Here is a 26,064-nt window from a genome sequence, read left to right as displayed (position 1 = left end):
TTTTGAATGCAAAAATAAGTATGAAAATGTACTTGATGGGGGACTGTGAAAGTCAGTATTTTCCTCTCTAGATTTCGTTTTAAGAGGGTTTGGTTCACAGAAGTGATACTTTGTGGGGAATATTATAACTAGGCTCCAGGGCCTCTGAATTGTCTTTTAGTCTTAGAGATGCAAGAAAAACTCTTAGCCGTCAGATTCTATGTCAAGTGCCTGTCGAAGGCCTTACATTTCATTGTCTGTGAGTCCTGGGAAAGGCCAGCCCTAAGAGATTATTAAAACATTAGTAAACACATTTCTATGACTCCTGTGTTTGTTGTCATTACAGAGTTTAAGGACTCACATTCCTTTTGTGTAATATGCCTTTATTTATATTTTCCATTGTGAAACGTCAAGAGGAGTTGACTTGTGCACTTACCTTGAGTGACAGTTTCTGATGACTAACACTTCGTAACAGCAGCTCATCTTGTTTCCTATTAGAAGTTAGTTGATAAAAAACATTTTTTATTAAAAGCCTAAAAATTAGTGTAGGAGTGAATGTTAATTCTTCCAAATATAGCTGTGAGCAGGTAACCCATAGTTTCGACTCTGAAAACTGAAATAGTTGCATATTCACGTGACAGGTAGGAGACAGAGTGGACACCGTTTTCAGGGTGGACATCAATAATTTGGTTTCCATTGCTTTTTGTTTTCAGAGTTTATTCAGTAATTTGAAAGATTGGCTTCTGTGAGAGCTTTAGACATGGACGGGCTTAACTGCTTCAAAGAACAGATTTAGTTCCGGTCATACTTCCAAGGTTATCAGAAGCAAGCCCTCCTTATTTTGTAAAAGCACCGAGAATAATACATTGCAGAAATCTCAGTAGAGAGAGTCATTTCTGTCCCAGGGTGTTCCATACAGGACTGCCCATTTTTAAGAATGAATCTTACAGTCCTCAATTATGCTGTTCAAATGTTGGTTTCATTGAATTCAGTTTAATAAAAGACTCACTCAACATGTCTTTAAGGGATGATATAATAATGAGCATACGGAATGCTGTTTTAGAGAATATTTTTAAATGTTGGCTGAAAGCGTTGTAATTGGATCAAGGTTCTGAAAAAATATATATACATGCTTAAAATTTAGGAGCGATAAAAAGATTTAGGTAGATCATCTCTATTTGTGGAGACAGTTTTAAAAATCTTTTTTCCTGTTTCATAATTTATGTATTTTTGTCTTTATCAGTGTAGTAATATATTTTGTAATCCTTATACATAGGAACTTTCGGGCTAGCATGCTATAAATGTTTGTAATGCGTGTTACCCTCCTGAATGTAATGAAACCTGTTTAGAATTATTACAGACAAAAAAGCGACAAGCATTGTGTTCTCCTTGATATGGGTGATGTTAGCAGAAACGTTTCATTGATTTTTCTATAACTTTTAATGCGTACCATTTGAGGAGTAATGAAAATTCAGTGGTAATTGTCATAATGTAAGCAAAAATGGTATCCCACCTGAAAATGACTTTTCAGAAAATTCACTGGAGTGTAATCAGAATTTGAGACTTAAGGGGGCAGAGGTTGCCCTAATTATGCTGTTTTGATTCAGGCTCAGAGGAACTCCTTATTAGGAGTTCTTCAGCACCACACATTTTGAGGGAGTTATTTAGCAGAAGTTTTTAGTGATAATCGTCTTAGCTGCTAACCTGTAAGCAATTTATCTCCTAACATGCGAAGAAAATGTATTCTTCTGTCACTGTGTATGGCAAATTGTCTTTTATTGCACCCTTAGATTTGGCCTACCCTCCCTGAATTATCTATATTATTTACTGTATTTATTCATCTATTATTTTCTCCTTACCACCCCATTAGTATTATTTAGGCTGTCTATCTTGATAATCTTCCTCTATAAATGGAATTGCATTATGTAGTTCTGCTATGCTTTTAAAATATTAAGTCTTCTGTGTTTAGTGCATATGTTGTAGGAAATGTTCTATAGGCTAGTATTGGTTGTTTTTGTTGTTGTTGTTATTTTGTTTTTTTTTTTGTTTTGTTTTTTGTTTTAGTAATTTGTCTGTATGTTCTTGAAATGAATCCTCTCTGCCTTGCTTCTGTTCTTGTGTTTCTTCCCTCTGATGGAACAGCAAGTTACGTGAACTCTCTTAATTCCTGTAACTGGTGTAGCAACACAAATACTTTTGAAATAAGTAGGCATGCCAGTTTGAGAGTAAATTAATATTTTACAGCATTCGCATCATGCTTGACTGTCCTGTGCACTTCAGCAGAGTAGGAGGAGACTGTAATTTGGACTCTATAAAACCTTATCTTTGAGGAGATATGCAAATAGAACTGTGTGCACACACACATACACCAGCAAACACTCCACTGTTAGCTCATAAAACAAGTGCCGCCCGCCAGTCCACCGTACCCGCACCTTGTTCAGAAATGATTATCCCGTATGTTGATGCTGTGTGCGAAGTTACTAGTAGAAACAAGGAAACAGTGACGGCGGAAGGGCAGATAGAATTCCGTGAGCCTCTCTTTAACTTGGCCACCACTGACTTTTGTAACTCACCGAGCTTCTGCAAGGAGAGAGCCTCAGTGCAGTCTTCCCAGAGCGTCCAAGACGTTGTAGTCTCGGACAGCTTCCCTGTGTTCTCTGGAATCACAGATTACATGTGGAGAAGCCAGCAATTCGAAAACTCCCTTCTTTTGCCTATCAGTCCCCGGCATGTAGTAGATGCTTAAGGAAATACTTGCCGAACGGATTCCCGAGAAGTAAGGAGGCTTTGGCTACTGTTCGTTACTTTGAAAAGTGTTGGAAAGCGATCGAAATTATTTTCCTTTCCAGCTGGGCTGTGCTCTTAAAAATAGTGAGTGTATATGGTTGAAAATAATCATGACTACGGAGATGTGTTGCCATGTACCCAGGGATAATTGGCTCACTTACCTGTTTACAGATTATTCACATTGGAGATCGTGTTCATAACTCCAGAATAGTTTCTTTCTGACATCCAGCATAATCCTGGGCCGCCTCCTTCCTACTGTTACCTGGCGTGGGCTTAGGAAACCCAAACTAAATTTAAAATCAGCCCAAACAAATATACACACCAGCTCCAGTAATCAAAGACGGAAAATCTGCCTAGCAATGACTAGTTGGGGGGTTAGTTTATAACTGTGCTTTCTGATTCTTTCTGTCTCATGTGGGCAGTGGGGAATGACCAGTATCTAAAAATATTATTTTAATAGGGCTGAGAACTCTGCTAGCAGATCAAGTCTTCAACTTCTTCCATTTCTGTGCATAGGTCTTTACCTCACAAAAAACTACTACAAGCACCAAGCTCCCTGATGGAAAGGTATATGGAAGATTCATTCATTCTCCTTTCGTCCGCTCGCACATTCACTCATTCATTATACAGTGGATGATTTTTCCTCAACGGTTTGCAAGGCATTGTGGCACAGTGAACATGAAATAGACATGCATTCAAAGAAGCAATAGTGGCAAGTCCAGTGAACATGTGCATACTTTCACAGTTTATTCTGCATTTGATACATTTTTCTCTCCCATTCGACTGCTATGCTAATAACTGTGCTTTTTTTCTTTTCTTTCTTTCTTTTTTTTTTTTTTTTTTTTGGTGATTGTTCCTGAAGTTGCATGTTGATAGTAATACATGACATGTGAAAATTAGACTTTGGCTCAATTCCTATTCAATCCATGCCCATTTCACCTGATCTCCCTGTGATTACCAGCATGTGTTTATCAGATGATCGGTTAGAATCATTAGGGAAAAGAAGGACAGTCCCTGGCTCAAATAGGGAGGCCAAGCTCTTCCTTTGATTGAAGGGAGGACCTTTTTTGTGGTGGTCTCCCTCTGAGCCCTGTGGACTTGAACCAGGCCTGCCTTCTGAGCTGGCTGGTATCTGTAATTCTCATAAGACAAAATGCACAATTTGATGTCCTTCAAGTTTCGATTTCCGTATCCTTAAGGTTGGGGTTCTTTTTGGAAGCTGTTTGTCCTGGTTTTCATTTTGGATTTCTTCTTCTCCTCCTCCCCCAACCCCCTCCACCGCCTTGACCCCTGCAGGAGCCCCAAGCAGCAAGTCGCCAGGGTGGTCCGTTCAAGCCTGGGATTCCTGTGTCATCCTCGCAAGGCTGTCCCCTCCCCCACGGCCACTCCAGGGAAGTGCGTCACGTATCAGGTGAGACTTTGGCTATGCTTGTCTGGTTTCCATCCGAGGATCCAGCCTGACCCGGAAAATCACCTCGTGCCCACGCTTCTGCGTGGCGTGAGTGGACCGTTCGCCGCCACTGCCTTTGCAGACTGCATTCTGAGGGAGATTGAGAAGTTGCCAAGAGCACTTAAAACAAAAAACAAAAAACAAAAACTTGGCTTGAAGTGTCTCTCTTTTTGACTTAATTGAGAAGAAAGTGGTTCATGAAGAAGTCTGTGTTTGACCTGGTGACGATTGGTGTTTGCTTGTTAGACTTGAGCCTGACCGTCTTCGTGGTCCCCTTCTCCTTAATGTGATGAGACCGTTTTGCTGCCAAACTGTGACCGTAAGTGACAGTTTTCGTGTCTTGGGTTTCCGTCGTAGCGTGCTTCAAGTGTAGGGAGACAGAGGCCTGTTTGTTCAGTGGCAACTGGTCTTTGTCGAATCTTGAATTTCTTGGTGTCTGTTTGGATTTTACAACTTCCTGATTGCCTCACGTACAGTAAATTTTTCTGGCCTGGAGAGTTTCGTAGACGGAGAGTGTATGCGGTGTTGATGACTCATGGCTCTGTACTGAGAGAGGGCAAGAGGATCCTGCCTGCATGAAATCAGGAGACATGGAAGTTAAAAGTTGGGGCGAGAGGGCTTGGGAGCACAGGTGTAGGCAGCCAAAAGGGGATTGTGAAATAGATCCCCTCTTGCTGTTTACTTTGGGAGCGGTCCTGCTGGGACCTGTGGAAATGGACTTCTTCAGAGGTTCCCAAGCTTGGCTGAGCAACAGAATCACCTGGAAAGCTTAAAGAGAGAGAGAGAGAGAGGGAGAGGGAGAGAGAGAGAGAGAAAGACAGAGAAAGGACTTGCAGCTCCACCTCCTGAATCAAAATGAACCTTTAATGATCTCTTACAATTGCAATTCTGCAATACTGGAATTGTACTATTGTACAAGGGTTTGGAAACTGCCGGATTGGGTGGTCTCTGGGCATCTCTTCCCAAGTCATGTTCTGTTTCCTTGCTTGGCGAGACACACAGTCTGCTGTTATCACACCTCACGTATAAAATTCTCGGTGTGCAACTCATTTGTTGCAGGGTGGCTGTTTGCTTTACCGGAATGTTCCGTCAAAAAACGATTCACCAGCTTTCTTTAAGTAAAGGGCTCCCCTTGTATACCTAAGATGGAGTTCGTAAGTGAACATCTTATTCCCACGGCATCTGAGCTACAAGCATGGGGCTCTGGAAGCAGCCTGTCTGCTTTTAGCCCCTGCAGCTGTCAGCATGTCCTGGGGAGTCCTGTTAGCTTTCTGTGCCTCAGTTTCTTGATGAGTAAGGTGGAGTTAAGATTAGAACTTTCTTTGAGGGCTGCTGTGAGAATGGCGTGAAATAGTGTGTGTTTATGGAGAAGGAGAGTACCAGCATATGGTTTGTGATCTGGGATCATAGGTTATCTTTGTGCTCTTGTAATTTAACCTCTTGACAGGATGATTACCACGTTCTTGCTCTGTGACGGTGGCTCCTGGGCCAGACATGACTGGGAGCCAGCAAATACACCTGTACCTTGGTCTTTGGACCGGCCCTATAGACATTTGCAGCTGTGCAAAACAAATGAGCCTTTTATTTATTTTTCTGAATGCTGCGTGAGTCTATCTCTCTTGCTGCGATAGGGTACATACGTAATGTTTTTCTCTGGTTGCGAGGTGGGAACCGAGAAGTTGGGAGCACAAATGAAGTTATTTGTGGTCTGAGTAAAAAGAAACAAAAACCGGAGTGACTCAAGCTCAAATTTAATGATTCAGGAAGGGTAGCCGGCAAAGTCCTGCTTGGGGGATGGGGGTGGGGCAGGAAGGAATCCTGAACATCATATCCTTGAGAAATATGGACCTGAGTCCTTGACATTTTATGGCCAATGGGTCAGGGAGGTGTCATTTAAAAAGAAATAGAATAACCCCACGGTTACATGTCAAGGTGAGCTTCTTAAGGTCTGCAAATGTCAGCTGACTGGCCAGGGGCGAGACGCCTCCCCACCACTGCTTTGTCTCCTAGGGGTTTGACCATTTCATAGGCTGGGCAGAAAATCCTCACGTTGAATTTTTTGGGGCACTTGTTTCATTGCATATGTGGTGAATACACATGCACCCCCCCCCCCCACCTGTGGTGTTTAAAAGAGAATTTCATTGTGAAAACACAAGCAACGAAAGATCCTATCTTTTGGCCAATAGGTGCAGCCTACTGAGAAGACACTAAGGTTTTTTTAGTATATTGGGCAAGTCTGAGTGTCTTATGAATACGTATTGTATTACTGGCAAAGTAGTGCCGAGTCACCTTGAATTCTAAGCTGCTGACATTTTCTGTGACTGCATTTAAAGGAAGCGTATGAGCATTATCTAAACATTTTGCAGAAAGAATGGCCTCCTTAGAGCGCTCACAATTGATGGTTAAACGTGAGCAGGGAAATAGTATTGTTCGTGCTGTACTCTGTTAATTTCATTAAGGTGTTTTTTTTTTTCTTTTTTAATTAAAACGTAGATTGCAAGTATTTCTGGTTCTACTTATTTCATAAACACGGTAGGGCTCTAGCAAAGTTTCGACCTAACATGCTCCCAGGCACCATCTATGTAAAGAAATGATTCATTCATTTATTCACTGTGTCTTTTTTGAACTACTACATGGTGCTGTGGGAATGCCAGTGAGTAAGAGCTTCCAGAAGGAGCTTGCATTCTCCGCGGTCAGGTAGGGGAAAGAAGAAATGCCTGGAAAGAACTAATACAAAGCAGAATGGGGCGCGTTGTCCTTCCTGGGGTAAATTCTGACACCGAAGGAATTCGGAATGACGCTGAGTGGGATGGTGAGGAAAGGCTCGGAGGAGGAGGGATCATCTGAGTTCAGCTCTGAAGGCTGGTTAGCATTTCTGTGGGAAGAGGTGGATGGAGCCGGGTAGGCCGTGTAAGGTGGCTGGGACGCAACCAGCGAACGTGGGATGTAACCCACGAGGCCATTTTGGCCGGAGCACAGGTGCCAGTGGGCACCGGAGTTGTAGATGGGGTGGGAGATACAGTTGCTGAGAGGTCGGGTCTGGAGATAAATTTGGAGGAGTCACTGCCTTAAAAGGGGTCTTTGCAGTTGAGCTGTGTGTTTGCCCAAAGTTTGCCAGACGCGGGGGGCGGGGGGGGGGCGGGGGCGGGGAATGACTGTATTTCAGGGCTGACATCAGTGGGCGTGGAGTACCTGGAGGGAAGGTGAGCAGCCGCGGAGAGGAGCTGGGACACTGGCACAGCGTAGTCTTTGTGTGTTTGGTCTGGGGAGACCGAGGGCCAGGGGAGGCTGGTGCCAGGCTGAAAAGGGTGGCTGGGCGGGTGAGTGGGTCTTCTCCCTGGAAGCTCAGCGCCAAACTGCAGCTCAATGAAATCACGTTGAAACCTTTCTTCCTTTAAGACCTTAAAAGAAAGAAAGAAAGAAAGAAAGAAAGAAAGAAACCTGAGCTAATTTTAGCTACATCTAATATGTGTGTGTATGAAAATGAATGCTGCTTTTGAGATTCAGTGTGCGCGGTATCTTTTTCCATTTCAACAAATGATCCCTCTCTTTTCCTCTCAACAGTTTTATTAAGATTTTCAGTGAGGCCCCGTACCTGTTAACAACAGTTCCAGCGTTTCCTTTGGTCTTTTCCACCGTCGATTTCTTCATCTCCCGTGATAGGCGTAAATCACCTTGTGCCGTCCACTTGACTCTGGGGCAGTTGTTCATTTCGGGCCATTTGTTTTCTGTCCTTGGATTGAACGCATGAATATGGGTGTGTTTTGTAACTTTAAAGGCTTTCCTGGAGGCTTTTCGTGGAATCTTTTGAATGTGACATACATACAACTCACACATGCGAGGCGTGGCTTTCTGGGCAATTTGGCTTCTTGTTTATACTTTATTAGTGAGCCTTGACTCTAGGATGAAAAGAGGCTGAGACACACGGCTCAAAGTGAAGGGAAGGCTGAAAATTACCTGGTTGCACGTCTCTTGGTGGGCAGTCTGCTTTAGTATATAAGTAGAGAAAATTGGCAGATTATTGAAGATTTTTTTTTTTTTCTTTTTTGGACCCGGGTTATTCAGAGGGCTTGCTTTTATTCCCCAAACTAGCTCGGAATGAGGCAGAGACTTCCCCACCTTCCATGAAAGACGAGAAGGTGAGGACAGGAGCCAGAAGGATGGAGAAAACACCTCCAGGGGCAGATCATTCTGTCTGCACATATTTACCGTGCATCTTCTGGTGAGAGGCATTGGGCTAGCTAGACCCTAACGGATTTATAGAGCCCGTCCGTCGTTCACACTCACTGTGTATTAACTCATTTAATCCTTACCGCAGTCCTTGGAGGTAGGCACTCTCAGTACCCACTAGGCAGATGAGGGAAACTGAGGCACAGAGAGGAAAAGTAACCTGCCCCAGGTTGATCAGCGGTTCGGTGGGGGAAGTCCTGCTTGGCTCCCATCCTGGAGCCAGGCGTTGTCTCTCCAGCCCGGAGCCCTGTCCGTGAGAAGCTTACAGTTGAGTGGAGAAGGCAGGGCGTGTCTGGGAGTCATGTTTAAAGCGTCATGGTAGACATGCAGCATCCTCGGGGAGGTCCAGATCGGGGAGGGGCTCGTGGATGCTGCGCCTTCCGTCTGGGTGCTCGGCCGTCTGCTCGGAGTTGCACACAGGCTGTCCTTGAGGTGTCCTCACTCTTCCTCATGGTGCCCTGAGATTTCAATAATTATTAATTGAAGAAAGTGATGACAGTGGCAGTATGCTTATCGGTGTTCCCCAGGATTGGCTTCAGTTGGGCTCCAAACGCCATTGGGCATCAAGAGTCCCAGGGAGACGATGAACTTTTGACTCCCCCGAGAGCTTCCCTGGGTCATTGCTCAGCTGGTAAGATTTGGCAGATGATACAGCCTCCTCACGGCTCCAGTTTGCGAGGTGGTGAGGCTGGCAGCGGATGCCAGCCCCAAGAACAAAGCGTGCCGGGAAACGGGGGCACACTTGGGTTGGGGTGGCTGTTGGGAAGCCTGGGTCTCCCGTCCTCTCCCGTCCCCTCCCCTGCTCCCCGCCGGGTCTCTCATTTTCTCTCCTCCTGTGGACCAGTCGATGAATCTTTAAGCGACTCACGTCAGACAGATAGAGAAAGGATAAAGATCACTTTTCTCTTAGGCTGCTTTGGGGAGACTAGTCTGTCTTTCTTAGGTTGAATGAAAATCACAGGATTGAAAAAAAAAAAAATGCCTTGAGAGGCACCGGCTCTCGCTTTATAGACACGGAGAACGCGGGAGGACTTGGGTTTTACTATCCGTGCGCTAGCCTGGCAGTGCCAGCCTCCATCCCAGCCGTAATCATATGTGATGCATTTTTATTTACAGATTAGGAGGCTCTGACTCTGACATATGAGTAACCGGGAAGCTCCTCCCTCTAGCAGTCGTGTGTCATCTGCTTCAGAGAACTAATTGCTTGGCAATTCCCCTTTGGTAATTCCCTCTTTATTTTCTGATGAGTTACTTAACAGTGATGGGCTTGTACGGCAGAGCGTGGAGTTTAATGTGTGCTCCAGAAACTCCCCTGTAGGCCTGGGGGATATGTTTTTCGAATCTTGTTTGGCTTTACTGGAGGAACACTGAAACCATTATATATATGGGCCTGTTAATATTTCACTCAATACGAGGTTAAACCCAGAGCAGGGTGCAATTTTCCAAAAGAAATCAAAACCAGGCCTCTTTTTTTAAAATGTGCCCCTGTGCATTTGAAAATTATTAAAAAGGAATTTAATATTTATAGAATGCTTAATGCTCTTTTAAAAATCTGATTTCAAATGGAGTAGCTTTCCAGGACGAGGCAGAGGGAGGGTGCCGCGGCGGGGAACAGAGGGACAGCTCATTTGGGGACCGAGTTTCTGTTTCCTGACCTGCTGCAAAGGGACTGGGGATGCTCATTTTCCCTTGCCGAGCCTCAGTTTCCCCATCTACAGTGAACGAGGTGACGGGGGACCCGATGGCTTGGGCCCCTTCTCGAACACTGTGCAGTTCCATGAACAAATTTTCTCGCAGTCCTTCCCCTTGGCTCCCCTAAGACCTTTGCTCTGTCAAACATCATTTGCTGTTGTTTGACTTTGTTATGTTTTGTATTTAATTAGAATTTACATTTTTAGCTGTTATTGTGTCATAATTTATAGAGGATGTCAGATGAGGTGCCTACAATCGTTTATCACCCTATGTATATTAGGGTCATACCTGAAGACCTCGTCTGTCCCTTTTTACTGTTCTTGCTGCCATGCCCCAAACACCGCCCGTTTCTGGAGCAGCCGCCTTATGGCTGGAAGGAATCTCTCAGCTAATTGGGGAATTGATTTTTGCAAGGAGAGTGCAGGAGCTCTGCTCTCCTTGCAGTAATATCAAGGGTCATCTTGTGCTTTTAATTTGCAAGTAGAAATCCTTTTGATGTCACTTGGTTTTACCTGCGCATGCCCGGTGGAGTCGCGAGATGATTCCTTTCCTGTTCTGCCGCAGTTTTCCAGTCCGTGTGTGCCACCTTAGCTTATCTTATTGGTTAATTTTCAAGTAGTTCCTATGATGTCTCTTGATCCATTACCGTTTGGTCTCTTTAGGCAGCTAGTACAGACAGGACAGGTGACAAATCAGAGTGTTGTTTTGTTTGCCTCGCAGGCAGCGGGGAAGGGAAGAAGCCCTTCTTAGGGTGGGTGCCAGCGAGCCTTTGAAGGCAGGGAGGTGGAGATTTGAGTTCTGGCTCTGGCTCCTTAGGCGTGTGAGCCAGGCCACATTTCTTGAGTCCGTGATCCTCAATGTCTGCGTCTGTAAAATGGGCACGATGACAGCATGTGCCATACAGGGGTGTTGGAAGGATCAAATGGGGTTTTACCACATATAGTGCATGTGGGATGATTTCAGTGCATAATCAAAAAAAGAAGGGGAAGGCATAGAACTTAAGAACTGGTTGGGGGGGGAGTGAAAGCAGAGGAAAGGGCTGTGTGTTTGGAGGTACTTGGGGTAGGAGGAGTCCCTCAGGTCTCCTTGTGGTCAGGCTTTGAATCCCAGATGGGCCTTTGCAACTTGGGGAGGATTGTGCACCCTCTGCTGATTCAGGAGTGATGTTCTCCACCACTCCATCAGCCGCACAGAACAGGGTGTTCGCTACAATGTGACTGATAAGAATGCTACATTGTAAACGTCTCTGGACTATACATAACAGCAATAAAAGAAAACCAATCAAAGCAAAAGTTCCCTTTTATCCCACCATCCCAGTCGGCAAATCACGTTCACCTCTGTGTGTTGTCTTCTAGTCCTCGATGATGTAACACATAAGTTTTTTCAGTTTTGCTTTTTTTTTTCCATTTAGCATAAAAATTCTCTTTTTGTAACCTAGATTTTGCAGTCATCATTTGCAAGGATTATGCACTGTCTTATGAAGTTGTTTTACCTTAATTTAAGTTTTGTGTTACATGTGGACATTTGCATGGTTTCTAGTTATTTACTGTTATTTCTTAAAATTTTTATTATTAAAAAGATTTTTTTTTTTACTGTGGGTTTTTAAAAAAGATTTGTTTATATTAGAGAGAGAGAAAGAATGTGTGTGTGTGTGTGTGCACGGTGGGGAGGGATAGAGGGAGAGGAAGAAAGAGGATCTCGGTCGGACTGTCCTCTGAGCACCCAGCCCCATGCAGGGCTTGATCTCACGACCCTGAGATCTCATGACCTGAGCCAAAATCAAGATTTGGATGCTTAACTGACTGTGCCACCCAGGCTCCCCTACTTATTTGCTCTTATAAAGCAGCAGTGGATATCTTTGTACACTTAAGTATTTACTTAGGTTATAGTCACAACAGAAGGCTTACATAAACTGCCATAGTGGGGGAGTGACTCTGAATTGCTTTCTAAAGGGCCTGTGCTTATTTCCATTGCTACTAACAATATGTGAATGTGTGTTTCTCCAACCTGATTAATTGGGGGACCTATTCTTTTTTGCATACTTTAATAGACGTTTTGGTTTTATTTTTTACTTATTCTTAAGATTTTATTTCTTCTTCTGAGAGAGAGAGAGGGACAGAGGAAGCACAAGCTGGGGGATAGGCAGAGGAAGAGGGAGAAGCAAGAGCCCGAAATGGGACTCCTTCCCTGGACCCCAGGATCATGATGTGAGCCCAAGACAGACGCTTAACCAACTGAGCCACCCAGGCACCCCTAGCCTTCTTGGTTTTATACTTTGCATTCCTTTGATTCCTCCCAGAGATATTTCCATATATGTTTATTTGCTAATTTTTTAACAATTAATTTAATTTAATTAACAAATAAACATATGTGTTTATTTGTTAATTAAACATGTATGTTTATTTGTTAATTTGCTAATTTTCTTTTACACAATTAACAAATGGAAGTCTTGATACTTCCTAATCGGAGTATATGAGCTCTTCCAGTGTTCTAGACCTCGGTCTTTTAATTTATTTTTTATTTTTTTAAAGATTTTATTTATTTGACAGAGAGAGGCACAGTGAAAGAGGGAACACAAGCAGGGGGAGTGAGAGAGGGAGAAGCAGGCTTCCTGCTGGGCAGGGAGCCTGATAAGGGTCTCGATCCCAGGACCCTGGGATCTTGACCAGGGCCAAAGGCAGACGCTTAATGTCTGAGCCACTCAGGCGCCCTAAATCTCAGTCTTTTAAAAATCCCATTCGCTGCAGCCATTTTCCCGGGTCTGGTTTTCTTTTCCTTTGATTGTATTACTTTTTGGCGTGTGGAAGTTCAGGTGTTTAGAGGATGTCTGTGGTCTCCTCTGTGATTGCACCCAGGGCCAACCTGGAAGGGAGTTCGCATTCTTCGCCGGCCAGCAGCTTTGCTGGGTATAGTTCTCATGCTCCGCTACCCACAGCTTTCCTTGGGAACTGTTCCCTGTTGAAACCCTGTGCTCGCTTCTGCCAGGGGCCCCTTCCGCTTTTCCTCCCACCTGTTCCCGAATCTCTGCCCGTCAGCCAACCTGGGCCAGTTTCCTAGGATCTCCTCTCCCCACTTTTGGGCTTCTCCACCCTCGGCGGCTGACCTGTATTTGCTCTCGTTGGGCCCCACCGTGGGAACTGTGCTGGCTGTCTGGCAGCCTCCCTCCCGGGGACCTGAGCGATCAGTCAGGAGTTTCAGACCTGGTGAAATTGAACTGTTATCGAACATCCTGGGTTGGCGTCTGATTTTCATCCACATCGGACTAGAGACGCTCACTGCTACCTGCATCTTTCCTGTTTCCCCTCTGCTCTGGAGAGGGCTCTTTGGGCAGGTGCTTGCGAGCCGTTGTCTAGGTACTGAGCTTTGGGGAAGGCTGGTGTCAAGGACTGAACTTGGGCTCGTGGCTCAGCAGGGCGGGGAGGTCTGGGATGTGATATATATTCCCTGCATCCCCTCCCCAGATGTCCCCTTGCGCTGGTCCAACCCGTGTTCCTCTCCGGAGCCCAAATGCATGTTTCTTACGGCGAGAGATCTGTTTGCATCTCTTTTCCTTCACTCCTTCCCCGAATTTTCATGGGCCTCAGGATGAAGCCCACAGTCTGTAACCTGGCTCGGCAGGCTTGGGGGACCTTGCTTATCTCTCTGACCCCTTATCTGCTGCCTCTTATTTGGGTAACTGCAGTCACACTGCATGTCCTCCTGAGAAGCCCCTTGCGCCGCAGCTCTGCGGCTTGCTACTCCTTCCCTCTTCCCTTTCTTGACGTCTGCCTGCTCGCCGCTATCTTTCTGGGTAACTTCACCTTATTTTTAAAATTTCAACTGAATCTTTCCCCCAGGGTTATATGCTGCCGGTCTGGGCTCCCAGCACCCTGTTCTACCCCTTTCATAACACTTTGTAATCCTTTTTCGCAGCTCAGTGACAGCGAGGACCCCTTTCCCAGCCCCTCCTCCCCCATTCTTGGCATTTGGCGCCTAGCAGGCCCCCAGTGGATGGTACAGACATTTCCCCTGTGATGTGAGTTTTTCGGATACACACTGGATAGGATTCCATCTGTTAAGGTAGACCATGACACATGTCACTGTGGTCCGGAACCAGCATGGGGCCCTAGTGGATGCTGGATTTGCCCAGTGATATTTAAATTTCATAGTACCGCACTTATCACCACACAGAACACTATTATTATAGAAATTCAGTGCAGGAAAAAATTGCTCTGTTTTTTAATGCCGAAAACGGTCTTTCTCGGTCTTGAAAAAAAATCCTGTTGAGTTTTGAGTACATAAGGGTTCTTAGGAACACAGCCATCATGTTGAATGAGTGAAAGAACTTGAGAGTCACCTCAGTGACACCTGTCCTCTGGCCTTACGTGCTCTTGTGACCCCGGTCTCCAACGCAGGTGGAAGTTCCTGGAGAGAGAATTATCTCAAGGAGATTATTTTACCTGGAAGAGAGTAGTTGTGGAGTCCTAAGCGGGGTTGGTCACATGGAGATAAAGCCCCCCAGGGACTGGGGAACGCTGAGCCATCCTCTGTGTAACCCACTCTGGGGGGGAGGGCGGGCAGTCCACCTGTGATATTTCTGGGCCCCCTCCAGGTGGCCATTGCCTCCTCTCTCTTGCATCCGAGTTCATCCAGAAGTTGCCTGTTGCTGGCTGTGAGGTTACCTTTTCTGGGTCCAGGGTGTTCATTTGTGGCCATTGGTGTGAGGAATGATACGCTTCTGTCAGAGATTCTGAGGGATATGGGGAAAGGTATAGAAGCCTGCCCACCCCCCACCCCCACCATGGGATGCCTCACCCCCAAAAGGGAGTGCCCAGAGCCTTGTTCCTCTTGCTCTGTTCTGGCAAGTTCCTTCCAAGTGGGTGCTTTTTTCTTTCCACAGCTCCATTTTCTTTCTTTCTTCCTTCCTTCCTTCCTTCCTTTCTTTCTTTTTTTCTTTAAGGTTTTATTTATTTATTTGACAGAGAAAGATCACAAGTGGGCAGAGAGGCAGGCAGAGGCGGTTGCGGCGGGGGGGGCCAGCAGGCTCCCTGCCAAGCAGAGAGCCCTTTGCGGGGCTTGATCCTAGGACCCGAGATCATGACCTGAGCCGAAGGCAGAGGCTAAACCCACTGAGCCACCCAGGCATTTTCATTTTACCTCTGGGTCTTCCTTGGTCCCTGCAACCCAGTCCATTGTGAGGTGTGACCTCGAGCTGCGGGTTTTGGGAGGGGGGAGGGGAGGGGAGAGACAGCCTTTCTTTTTCTTTTCTTTCTTTTTTTAAAGATTTTATTTATTTATTTGTCCAAAAGAGAGGCAGGCAGGGGGAGGAAGAAGGCTCCCCACTGAGCAGGGAGCCCAGTTTGGGACTTGATCCTAGGAATGAGCCAAAGGCAGACCTTAACTGAGGGAGCCACCCAGGTGTCCCGAGACAGCCTTTCTGTAAGGAACCGAGAAAAGATTGTTTACCTTTGCTGCTTCTGGTACCGTGATCTGACACTTTTCATAAGAGGAACAGTTTTGTTTTTCCTTTATAAGAGCTCATCCCATAAGACAAGTTTATTATTTTATTGATGGGAGAAAAGATGATCTGGTTATTTATTCACAAATCTCCTTCCTTAAAACCTGGCTTTCGTTTGAGGTTGAAGGAAATGCGGTGAGAGCATCTATGCCCCAATTTGGCTGTTTTATATTAGCTTTCCTGTTCTAATGAAGCCTCTGTCACCCTTTGTACTTCTCTCTACTCTTCGGAAGGAGCAGGTGGAATCCCCCCCACCCCCATTTCAGTGTTCTCCACATGAACAGCACTATTTAAAAAATCTGTGTAAATCAATAAAAAGGGAGGGAGAAATTTTTTTTCCCCCTTCCTGCAAGCTTTGAATCCATGTTCGTCAGCCTAGAAATCAGACGAGGCCAACGGGAGGAAGAAGCAATGTTAAAATGAAGGAGGCTTTTCCCAGTGCGACGTTAGGACGTGGGTCTTCCCAGTAGTAGAGGAAGCTTCTCCGAACAGAGCAGGGCAGTTCATTTCATTTTCAGGTCCTGCAGAGATGGTTATTAATCTATGGAAAGGAACAAACACTAGCTGTTGGTTATTCTGCTATGCAGAGAACATTCGGTGACCTGAGTAATCTCAGGGTTTTTGTATCTAAGTGGTACACTTTTTCCTCTTTGCCCTGAAATCTCAGGAAACCGTATCCTTTAAAAAAAAAATTATTATTATTATTATTATTTTTAGCTTTTCCATTTAAAATGTGCAGGTTTGGGGCGCCTGGGTGGCTCAGTGGGTTAAAGCCTCTGCCTTCGGCTCAGGTCATGATCTCAGGGTCCTGGGATCGAGCCCCGCATCCGGCTCTCTGCTTTGCGGGGAGCCTGCTTCCTCCTCTCTCTCTGCCTGCCTCTTTGCCTGCTTGTAATCTCTGTCTGTCAAATAAATTAAAAAAAAATCTTTTAAAAAAAATAAATAAAATGTGCAGGTTTTCCAAGACTTTGCCGGCATGAAAAGTCCTGTGTTTCCTTGCTTCTCTTGTAGCAAGCCCAGCACTGCCCATTTCTGTCAGGGATCTTTCGTGGCCCGAGCCTCTGATTTAGTAAAGACAGCCTTAGAAAGCACGGTCATTTAGACTGCATGAAGTGGCTGGTGTGTCACGGGTTTGCCGCAGCTGCTAATAGCTATCATGGAATTCGGGGTGCTTCAGATAAATTGTTTCCCTGGAGAGTCACAATGACTCTCTGCGTGGAGAGGATGCTCCTCACTTTCCCGGGGAGGAAGCAGAACATAAGAGGTTGACCGAGAGGCTGGGTTCCCGTGGCCAGAGCCCATGTGGTCGGTGCCATGAGCCCGGCTTTCTAACTTGGAGCTCAGCCCTCTTCACCATCACCCCAGGAATGATGCAGTTGGGTCTCTGAACTTACAGACTGAAAAGTCATAACTCTGCTTCACCAACATGGCCCGACAGAGCAATTTTGAGATGGAGCTGGGAAGGTACAAGAGGACAGCCCCTTGAATAGAAATATATATATACAACTCCTGGTTACCTGAAATCATTTCATCATCAATTTCATGAGACGTGCACGTAGTGCCTCAGCCTACGCTTCACGGATGGTGCTTTCCCTTTTGCAACCACTGTACCTTTAACGTGGAGCTTTCTAGAGCCGAGTTTCCTTTAATGCATCAGTGTCAGCCGAGCCAGGAACATCAGGACATCAAACTCATCTCCTACATGGAATTTTGAAATCAGATGCCATCCCCTCGGAGACTGGTTGGGCAGGCATCACGCTCAGATCTTTTCCATGCTCTGGTCCCCACTGTCTTTCTGCTGGACGCCGTGGAGAGGGTCGAGGAAACTCACGCAGCTGCCTACAAATCCGATGGCTACCTCCTGGGCTGGCCAGAGGCAGCACAGGACACTGAGCTCCTTTTCATAATGCCTGTCTACGGTCCTGCGACATCTAGAGGTCAATCATTTCGTAAAAATCGTCATCTGTCTCTTGATGCCGGGAGCTTCTAGAATCACTACGATGGGAGCCTTTTCTTTCTTTGCAGAAGTAATTTGGTGGCTGATGCCCAGGCACTTGGCTTCAGAGATACCTGGGGTCTGATTCATGTGGAGATTCGACCGCAGCTAGATTTTATGTGCGGAACCTCATGAGCCATTCTGCAAACACGATCGGGGGCATCTCTCTTTTAGGCCTTTCCCCCCCCCCACCCCCAATCTCTTCAAGGCTTTTTCCCAGGAGCCAAGATGCTATAGCCTGGCGGGGGAGCTTTGCTTGGTGACGGAGTAGCTAAGAATGTTTCTCTCTAACAGGTCACAGAGAGTGCTGGTGGACATCTCTTCTTGCCCCAAGATCTTCGTTGGAAGTCCACGGGACTTGGTGTCTTTGCCGTTCCAAGTAGATATGAGCTCGCCCGGAGGCATAATGAGTCACCATTTTATTCTGGGCCACCAGCTTCAGAGACCTCCTTTGGACATCATCCCTGAGAACCAGTGTTTTAGGTCTTCCATTGTCTGAAAATCTGTTTCTGATGGATTTTTTTTTTTTTTTGAGCTGGCTCAGGCTTAGTCATTAAATGGCGAGCGTGATGTTGAATATGTTCCTCCTCGAATCCATTCGCAGCCGCACACCTTTTGTCACTCACGGAGTGAGCAACAATTCCCTCTTGAGCTCCCGAGCCTTTACACAGATAGGCTTGAAAACGGGCACCCGTCCATTCTTTCCATCTTGGCGTTTGCCCACAGGTCCAGTCCTGGGATGACCCAGAGTCAAGGCAATGGAGGGTAGATTTATCTCACATGGACTTGCTCATGCCGGCTCTAGACGGTCTGTCTTGTGTTTAAAGACACCGTGGTCGGTTTTGTGTAGAAATGTGTGGATCGTTGGGTGGGAAGAATTTTCTCCCTTGATTTCTAGTTGTTTACAGAAGCAGATAAAAAAGAAAGGTTCTAGCATGGATTTAAATAGCAGGGCCCATTTTAACGAGTAGAGGCCCTTTATGATGGAACAGAATAAAACATAAGCTTTAAAAAAAATTTTTTTTTTTAATTGTAACACAATTTAAACCCCAGAGGTGTATATTCATGTTTTGCCAGGAAAGGGTCAAAACCGAAAATTTGCAACAAAGGCCAACTAGAATAGAAGGAGTGCACACAGAAGCTGACAAGTGTGTGCCCCTTGTTGGGAGTTCAGCCCATGGAATGTTCTGTAGGACAAAAGGAATGGAAGAGATAGTTCAGTAACATTTTGTTCTCTGTCAAAAACCTTCTGAAATATAAATCTGCTGTGTATTGGAGAATGGATACAGCAATTGATTCAAGTTGAATAGCTTTCATTTAGCTAGAATATCCCACAGAAAGCTGTTCTTGTTCTGACAACCATATTTTGCTTTCTCGACTTAAAGAAAATTGAGTTCATGTTTACATATTTTATAGGATTGTTTTATGGACAAAGACACAGGTCAGATCGTATCTCAACACAGGGTCTGCTGTTAAAGCAAATAGAAATATTTCTAAGTGAGATAAAACGTTTCTAAGCCGTGGCCTGTAATAATACCAGGTGGATATTATGAAACCATTTATAGATGTGCTTTTTTGAAAAACAAAAAACAAAACAGTTTTTTTTTTTTTAAATTCTAGTCTCTTTCCAACACACATACCCATAGGTATACTTTGCATAGTAGAAGACTATGAGTATATGTTAATAGGAGTAACTTTATTTTGGGCTTTCTAGAACAGATCACCTTTTTTCTTCTCTTTGCGATGTTCCCTGAATTGTTTCCAATTATTGGCATTTCCTGATTGTTCACAACTACGGATGTGTCCTGAGTTGTCCTGTGTCATCCAACCCAGCGGAAAGCTAGTGGCCAGTGCTAGTGGTTTAAGAAGCTGAATTAGGACCCCCAACCCCTGCTAAGGATGTTCTTTTTTAAATTCCCCATTTCATACCTTCTCAAACAGAAATTAGGTGCTCTTTTTTTTTTTTTTTTTTTTTCCAATTCCCAGACCATTCTGGCATTGATCCTGGACTCATTATAAATGTAGTTTTTAGCAATAAGTATTAACTCCTGAAATATTTTGGCTCTCTGTGGCCTGTGGTTCTGCAGAATCTGGTGTTTTCCCAAGTACATTAAAGGCTTAAATGCAGAACATCTTGCAATTACAGGGATATTGGTTCAAAAGCAGGCTCCTTTAGGAATGCAAGTTGTTATGTCTGAACCCTGTTCCCTTTAAGGTTCTTAACGGGATGCCTTATATTTTGTTTCCTTTCTGTGTTTGTACTGGTTTGCTCTTTAGGTCTATTTTCTATTTGGAAACAGCTTTTTTTTTTTTTTTGGGGTAATGCACAGTTCTGAAAACTATAAAACTCTTCCCACCTGCTCATTCTTACCTCAGCTCTCTTTTCTGACTTCCTGCTAGACCACTGCTTCTCTTTCTCCTTCTCTTCTGGGATTTGATCCTGCTCAGCACTTCTCGTGTGTGATTCTGAATTCTATGGTTGACGTTTCCTGACCACCTCCTCCCTGTATCTGAGTTCATTTCCTGTGTTTAAAGCTTTGGCATTCCATTCACCGTCCTCGTAGGCAGAACTGAAACTTCCAGTGCTAATAAGATTAGTCCTTGCAGTACTATTAATTTCTTCCTCTCGGTTTCATACTCCATTGTTTTTTCTCTAAGATGAAAATTTCTTTGTCATCAGGAACTTCATTTCGGTGTCACTTCCTCCGTGCCTCCCAGATTTTTCTTCTTCAAGCTGCAGCACCCACGAACAGGTCTTTGACAAATGAGTTGTCCCTACACACGGTTTACAATATTACACTAGCTGTTTAAAAATAATTAAGCTTCTCTCAGTGTTCTTTGCTGTGGGTCAGGAACTTGACTGGCTTTGCCATCCAACACAGAAGTTAATCACAAACGGGTCCTCTGAACCAAATAATTAAAAATAGAGCAAAGTTTCTGAACCAGGCAGTTGGCAGAAAAGTCTGTACTTCCATCTGTGCACAGTTAGGAAAATATTTCATGATGTTTAAATAGCATCAGCTTTGCTCTCTTGTGTGTGAGAGTATATCTGTAGGACTGCGTGTAATTCACTGCTCCGAAGTTCTGTTTGATTGTTCGCTCATATACATAGATCCATAAATATGGATGTATGTCGCTGGCGAGAAACAGGAAAGCAGAGCCAGGTGTTTTGTGCCTGTATTTTTAAAATTTATTATTATTATTATTTGCTGGTTTCTGCAAAGGGGAAATGGTCTTGGGGTCCTTTTTAAAATTTTTCGCTTAGCCCGTGACTCAGAAAATTAGAGAGCATTGCCTCTTAACTTTGAAATCTTGATGCCTTTGGATTCTTGTCTTTTGATTTCTCTACTCACAAGGCATCTTTGCTGATGACTTTTAGGAGCTGTTCTTAGACATGTATGGTGCTGTACGTGAATCTGTTTCAGCTTGGCATGCGGCAGATGAGGCCTTTCTGCTCTCTGGACGGGGATTGATGCCTGGAGTATACATCAGACTCCGAAACACTTTATGACTTGGGTGCAGCTATCTGAGTGACTGATTGTGAGAGAAATTTAATCCTTCAACTTGGGTTTTCCTTTGTTCTTGCCGCTGATCTGTATCTCATCAAACATGTTGAGTTTTGGCCAGTTTCCAGCTATGATAGGCCTTTAAAAATAGATTTTTTTTTTTGTTTGTTTAGCATGTTTTAATTGCGTTATAATATAAAAACTGTTTCTCTCTGGTATTTTTCTGTTGCGACTCTTTCTATTTCTATTCCTTGGAAGAAAACTCTTATTGCTTACTGTTTGTCTTTCCCCCGCCCCCCCCCCCCCCCCCCCCCCCCCCCCCCCCCCCCCCCCCCCCCCCCCCCCCCCCCCCCCCCCCCCCCCCCCCCCCCGCCCCCCCCGCCCCAGGAGAGCCATTGTGTTAAATAACAACTGATGTGTAATAAACACACCAATGGGAGATTAGAAACTATTAAAAGTAAAAAAAAAAAAAAAAAAATTTTAATTCATCATTTTTGGGTCCAAAACATATGTATTTCTCTGAGTCACCCAGTCTTCATTCTTTTCAGAAGCTCAGAGCCCTGGCATATTCTTAATACTTTGATAGTGGAATTGACAGCTGTGTTTTGACCATGCTCACATTAATTGAAATTAAGGAAGGAGGAATGTCATCAGTGAACTTCTTTAGTACAGTATCAACAAATTCTTGAGTTTAGCCGTAAAGTTCAGCCAGAGCTGGCAATTGTTTGATCCTTTAGACAGTTTCTCATTCACGATGTAGGACCAAAGGCATCTTTTTGATCGGCTTCCTCGTTTTATTTATTTATTTATATTTATTTATAAAAGATTTTAGTTATTTGACAGACAGAGATCACAAGTAGGCAGAGAGGCAGGCAGAGAAAGAGGAGGAAGCAGGCTCCCCGCCCAGCAGAGAGCCCGACACAGGGCTCGATCCTAGGACCCTGGGCTCATGACCTGAGCTGAAGGTAGAAGCTTAACCCACTGAGCCATCCAGGCGCCCCATGGCTTCCTCATTTTAGATTCAACTTAATTTTGTTCATTTCTTGTAAACCTACTGTGTGCAAGGCACTATCTCAGGAGGGAACGATAAAGTTGGTTAAGTTGTGGCTTGTGGCTTCAAACAAATTAATCTTTGATTTTCTTTTCAGTATTACTTAGGAGGGGCAGCTTTTAAAGAGATTATAAATGAATCTTGCTAATTGCTATTCTTTGTCGATCTGAGATATTAGGGTTTAACTTATTTTGTGGACTCCAGATACACATAAAGGTGAATGGTTGATGTTTTTGAAGTTTAAAGTTGATGCTGGATTGGTCTTCTCTTCTATGATTGAGCTAACAGCATTCATTAGACTCTAAAACCGCACCTAGGTAGTCAAGTTGTTCACACTTCCCTACTGGGATGGCTAGATTTGTTTCTCTCCTTCATCTGGGCATTTTCTAGACAGGAATCCGAGTTTAAAAAAATAACAAAAAACCCTGCATTTGATTGTGGCTATCAGTGAATTATTGAGAAATAAATAAATGACTTATTCAGTAAATCATGCAGCGAACTGATATTTATTTACCAGATTCATGATCAAAAACACATGAAACAGTGCACACACACGAGGAAGGTCATCATGTAAGAACCGATTCTTTTAAGAATGATAATGGCTTACTGGCGTATTGAGGATTTAGGATGTGTCAGTCACTGTGCTAATCACTTAATCCTCACAGTAAACCTAGATGGGTGGCTATGATCTCGGGTTTACAGATAAGGTAACTGGGTTAGTAGCTTGCCCAAGGTCATAGAACTAGTAAGTAGTCGGACTGGGACTCAGCTCATACCATTTTAACTTCAGACCCTGTGCTCTTAACTTAATTTTTCTTGACTGCTTACCACCCGTGTCATTGCGGGACTTACAAAATTGTTTTTATAAATATCGAGTGTGTATGAAAGCATAGTCACGAAACCAAGGTAAACTATTAAAATTTGAGAAGGATTCAGTAAGGCTCAAGTAACTCTCCACCTATGTTTAAAAAGTAGCATGAATTGGATGAGCTCCCTCCGGGCCCCTTTCTTCCCATCTCAGAAAATTTTCACCCAAGAAAAATGGTGTGTTTTGAAGTATTTCTAACAGAAGTGCACACAAATGTGAACCATGCCAGTGATTGCTTCGTTTTCCTTCATTTTTCTTGTCTCTCTTCCCTGCTCTGTCATGTCTCTTACTTCTTCCCCCTTTATGTTCTTTTTTTTTTTTTTCAAGTTTTTATTTATTTATTTGACAGAGAGAGAAAGAAAGCACAAGCAGGGGGAGCAGCAGAGGGAGAGGGAGAAGCAGACTCCCTGCTGAGCAAGGAACCTGATGTGGGACTCAATCCCAGGGCCCTGGGATCATGACCTGAGCTGAAGGCAGATGCTTAACTGACTGAGACACCCTTGACATGATCATTTCTTTGGTGCAGGCAAATGACATATCCCCTGCCAAGCAAGGTGTGCTATGTAGGGGCTCTGACAAACACACCCCCACCCCACCAGAGGAGATGATGTCTAAGACTGTGCCAGCAGATCTCGACAATGCTTCTTGGGTTATAAGTTATAAATATTAGCTCTGTAGACATGTGGCTCCTTGATGGTATTATTCTTATAATAGCAAGACATTTTCAGTAAGCAGTGTGACAGCACTTCATAACACCATCAAGAACTATTGAGTGGAACACGTTAAGATAATATAACCCTGTTGTCCCTTCATGCTTTAGTGCAATCTTTCAGCAACTAGTAATACCTGGGACAGGACCTAAACATCAGACTGGGTTCTGGCCTGGTGGGAATAATACAATTCTTTCATCAGTTGGAAAATAAAGTCTAGTAATTAACTACGTTTAAAAAAAAAAAAAAAAGCAAGGAGGTCTTTTTGCCGTTGTTGTCGTTGTCGTCGGTTTGTTTTTTGTTTGTAAATTGTCGTCTGTTGCATGAACATTTTCCCAAGGACCGTACAATTCTGTAGGAGGAGGTGGCAATTTAATGCAGCCTTAGCTATTAAGGATTTTAGAATTATGTTACTTTTAAGTTACTCTTGGGTAATCACAAAAATATGTCATGGATTTAAGAAGACTGAAAAAGAACCTCATCTAACCAAACATAAAAATGTCTGTAAAGGCATATGCAACGATCTGGATGTCATTATTTGCACATAGAGACGTATATATGTGTGTATTATATGAATATTTTTCTAGAGCTGTATGCATACCTATTATAAATATGGTGTGCACCCTCTATAAAACTAGTGTTAGGGGATTCTTTTGCAAGCCAACTGTAAGATTTGGAGCTTTGTCCCGTGTAGTGATATTTTCAGTGGTCATGCTTTTAGCTTGTAAGCAGCCACAGTAATGAGGTTGAAGGGTGAGTATGTGTCTGCTGTCTAATCTGTCTCTTATCGTTTTGCTTAGAGACAAATCTGTGTTGAAAGATGTGTATGTACTTATTAATATAAAAGAATTACAAATGACACCTCATTGCAGTTTTGCACATTGTCTCAAAAATACCCCTTAAAAATACGGAAGCTAAGAAAAATCCTGGCAAATGGAGTCTATGAGCGTAGCTGCTCTGAAAGCCGCATTTGAGTGTTCTAAGTACTGTTCTGTGACAGCTCTTAACTGTAGGAACTGGCACCAGCTAAGAAAATTTACAGTTTAATACTTTAGAGCAAATAATTGCTTAAGGTGCTTTAAATAGCACAGGAAATATGTAGAGTGTTTACTTGACATTTGTTATATTGAACACTAATACTGAAACAGATTCTTTGACCACAGAGAATGCCAGTGTAGGTGGGGTGGGGGTAGATGGGAGAAAAACCCAGCCAGCATGATTCGATAAAAATTAAATGGCAAATGAGCTCTTCATGATAGAGAGATACCAAGAAAAAAAAAAAAAGCTTATGTGTTATATCAAGGAGTCTTCGAGTGTGGTAGCAGAAAGCAAAATAAAACAGCTCCTTGAGAGTAGGTATGTCCTGGGTTTTAAGGCGTGGAATCGTGCTCAAGGCTGCTTTCCACCAGGGGTCAAGGCTCCCAGCCCTTGATTGTTCAGGTGTATTTTTTAAGGTCCTAAAAGCAAGAGGAATGACCTCCCTTTTTATAAAAAAAGAAAAGAGCCTCTCTTGTTATCTGTTTAATCTGCACATGCTTGTGAATGTTTTTCTTATGACAGCTCGGGCGCCCTCATTTCTCAGCACAGCTTAGTCCTTGTGATGCCTTCTCCCTGAATGCCTCCCGCACTCCCAAGTCCTCTGTTCATCCTTCCCAAGAGCTGCGCCTCTATGGGTCTTATCTCAGAAAGGGGTCTCGTGGGGTGTATAGTGCAGCTCTTAAAGGTAGAACGTTTCTTCTTGCACAAAATGCTTGGCATGCATTGAGAATCAACTGCATTTAGTTCGGGGGGCGGGAATCGGGTATGTTTTAGGCTCCCAAACCCTCTCCCATTCATATGTCTCTGAGTCCATTTATACCCCGTTTTCAAGGGAGTTTTAAATGCGTATGGAAAGAACGAATTGGCGGGTGTGATAGGTCCAGGAATGTGAAATTGTGCAGTGTTAATGAAATTTGTAAAAGCGTCTTCCTTCTATCTTGTTAGCATGAGCTGCTTTTCAAGACTCCAGGGAATTTTGAAAACAGCAATCAAAAGTCAAAATTTCACCGTTGCAGGATGGCCCAGCACCCAGAACGCTCAGCCGCAGAGAGGCTGTATTTACGCCTTTTCCACTGACTTGAGATTTGACCTTGAATGCATCATGTTTAACTTCTCTATGCTTCAGTTGGCTTCTGAAAGATATGTGTGGTTGTGTATAGCCAGGGGGGAGGCAGTCACTGAAGTTCACAACAAAAGGGGAACATTGAGGAGATTTTTATTAGAAAAGACCGGTGGGCATGGATAGAAGCCTCGTACAGG

At 44.1% G+C, this 26,064-nt stretch overlaps 1 protein-coding gene across 3 annotated transcripts in view; it reads left to right on the top strand.

The window, feature by feature from the left end:
* The window catches only part of ATXN1 (ataxin 1), a 400,612-nt gene that overhangs the window by 3,241 nt on the left and 371,307 nt on the right, over positions 1-26,064 (top strand). For 2 of the 3 annotated variants that reach the window (XM_032341168.1, XM_032341169.1), the window contains exons 2-3: positions 3,283-3,333; positions 4,063-4,177. The gene's annotated coding sequence lies outside the window, so the exon portion shown is untranslated. The remainder of the gene's footprint in view (positions 1-3,282; positions 3,334-4,062; positions 4,178-26,064) is intronic. The other variant, XM_032341167.1, reaches the window with a different exon arrangement.

This window comes from Mustela erminea, chromosome 4 (genome assembly GCF_009829155.1).
Source record: "Mustela erminea isolate mMusErm1 chromosome 4, mMusErm1.Pri, whole genome shotgun sequence".
Taxonomy (NCBI): Eukaryota; Metazoa; Chordata; class Mammalia; order Carnivora; family Mustelidae; genus Mustela; species Mustela erminea.
Note: the sequence above shows the minus strand (reverse complement) of the source record. Positions and strands in the feature narration are given on the sequence as shown.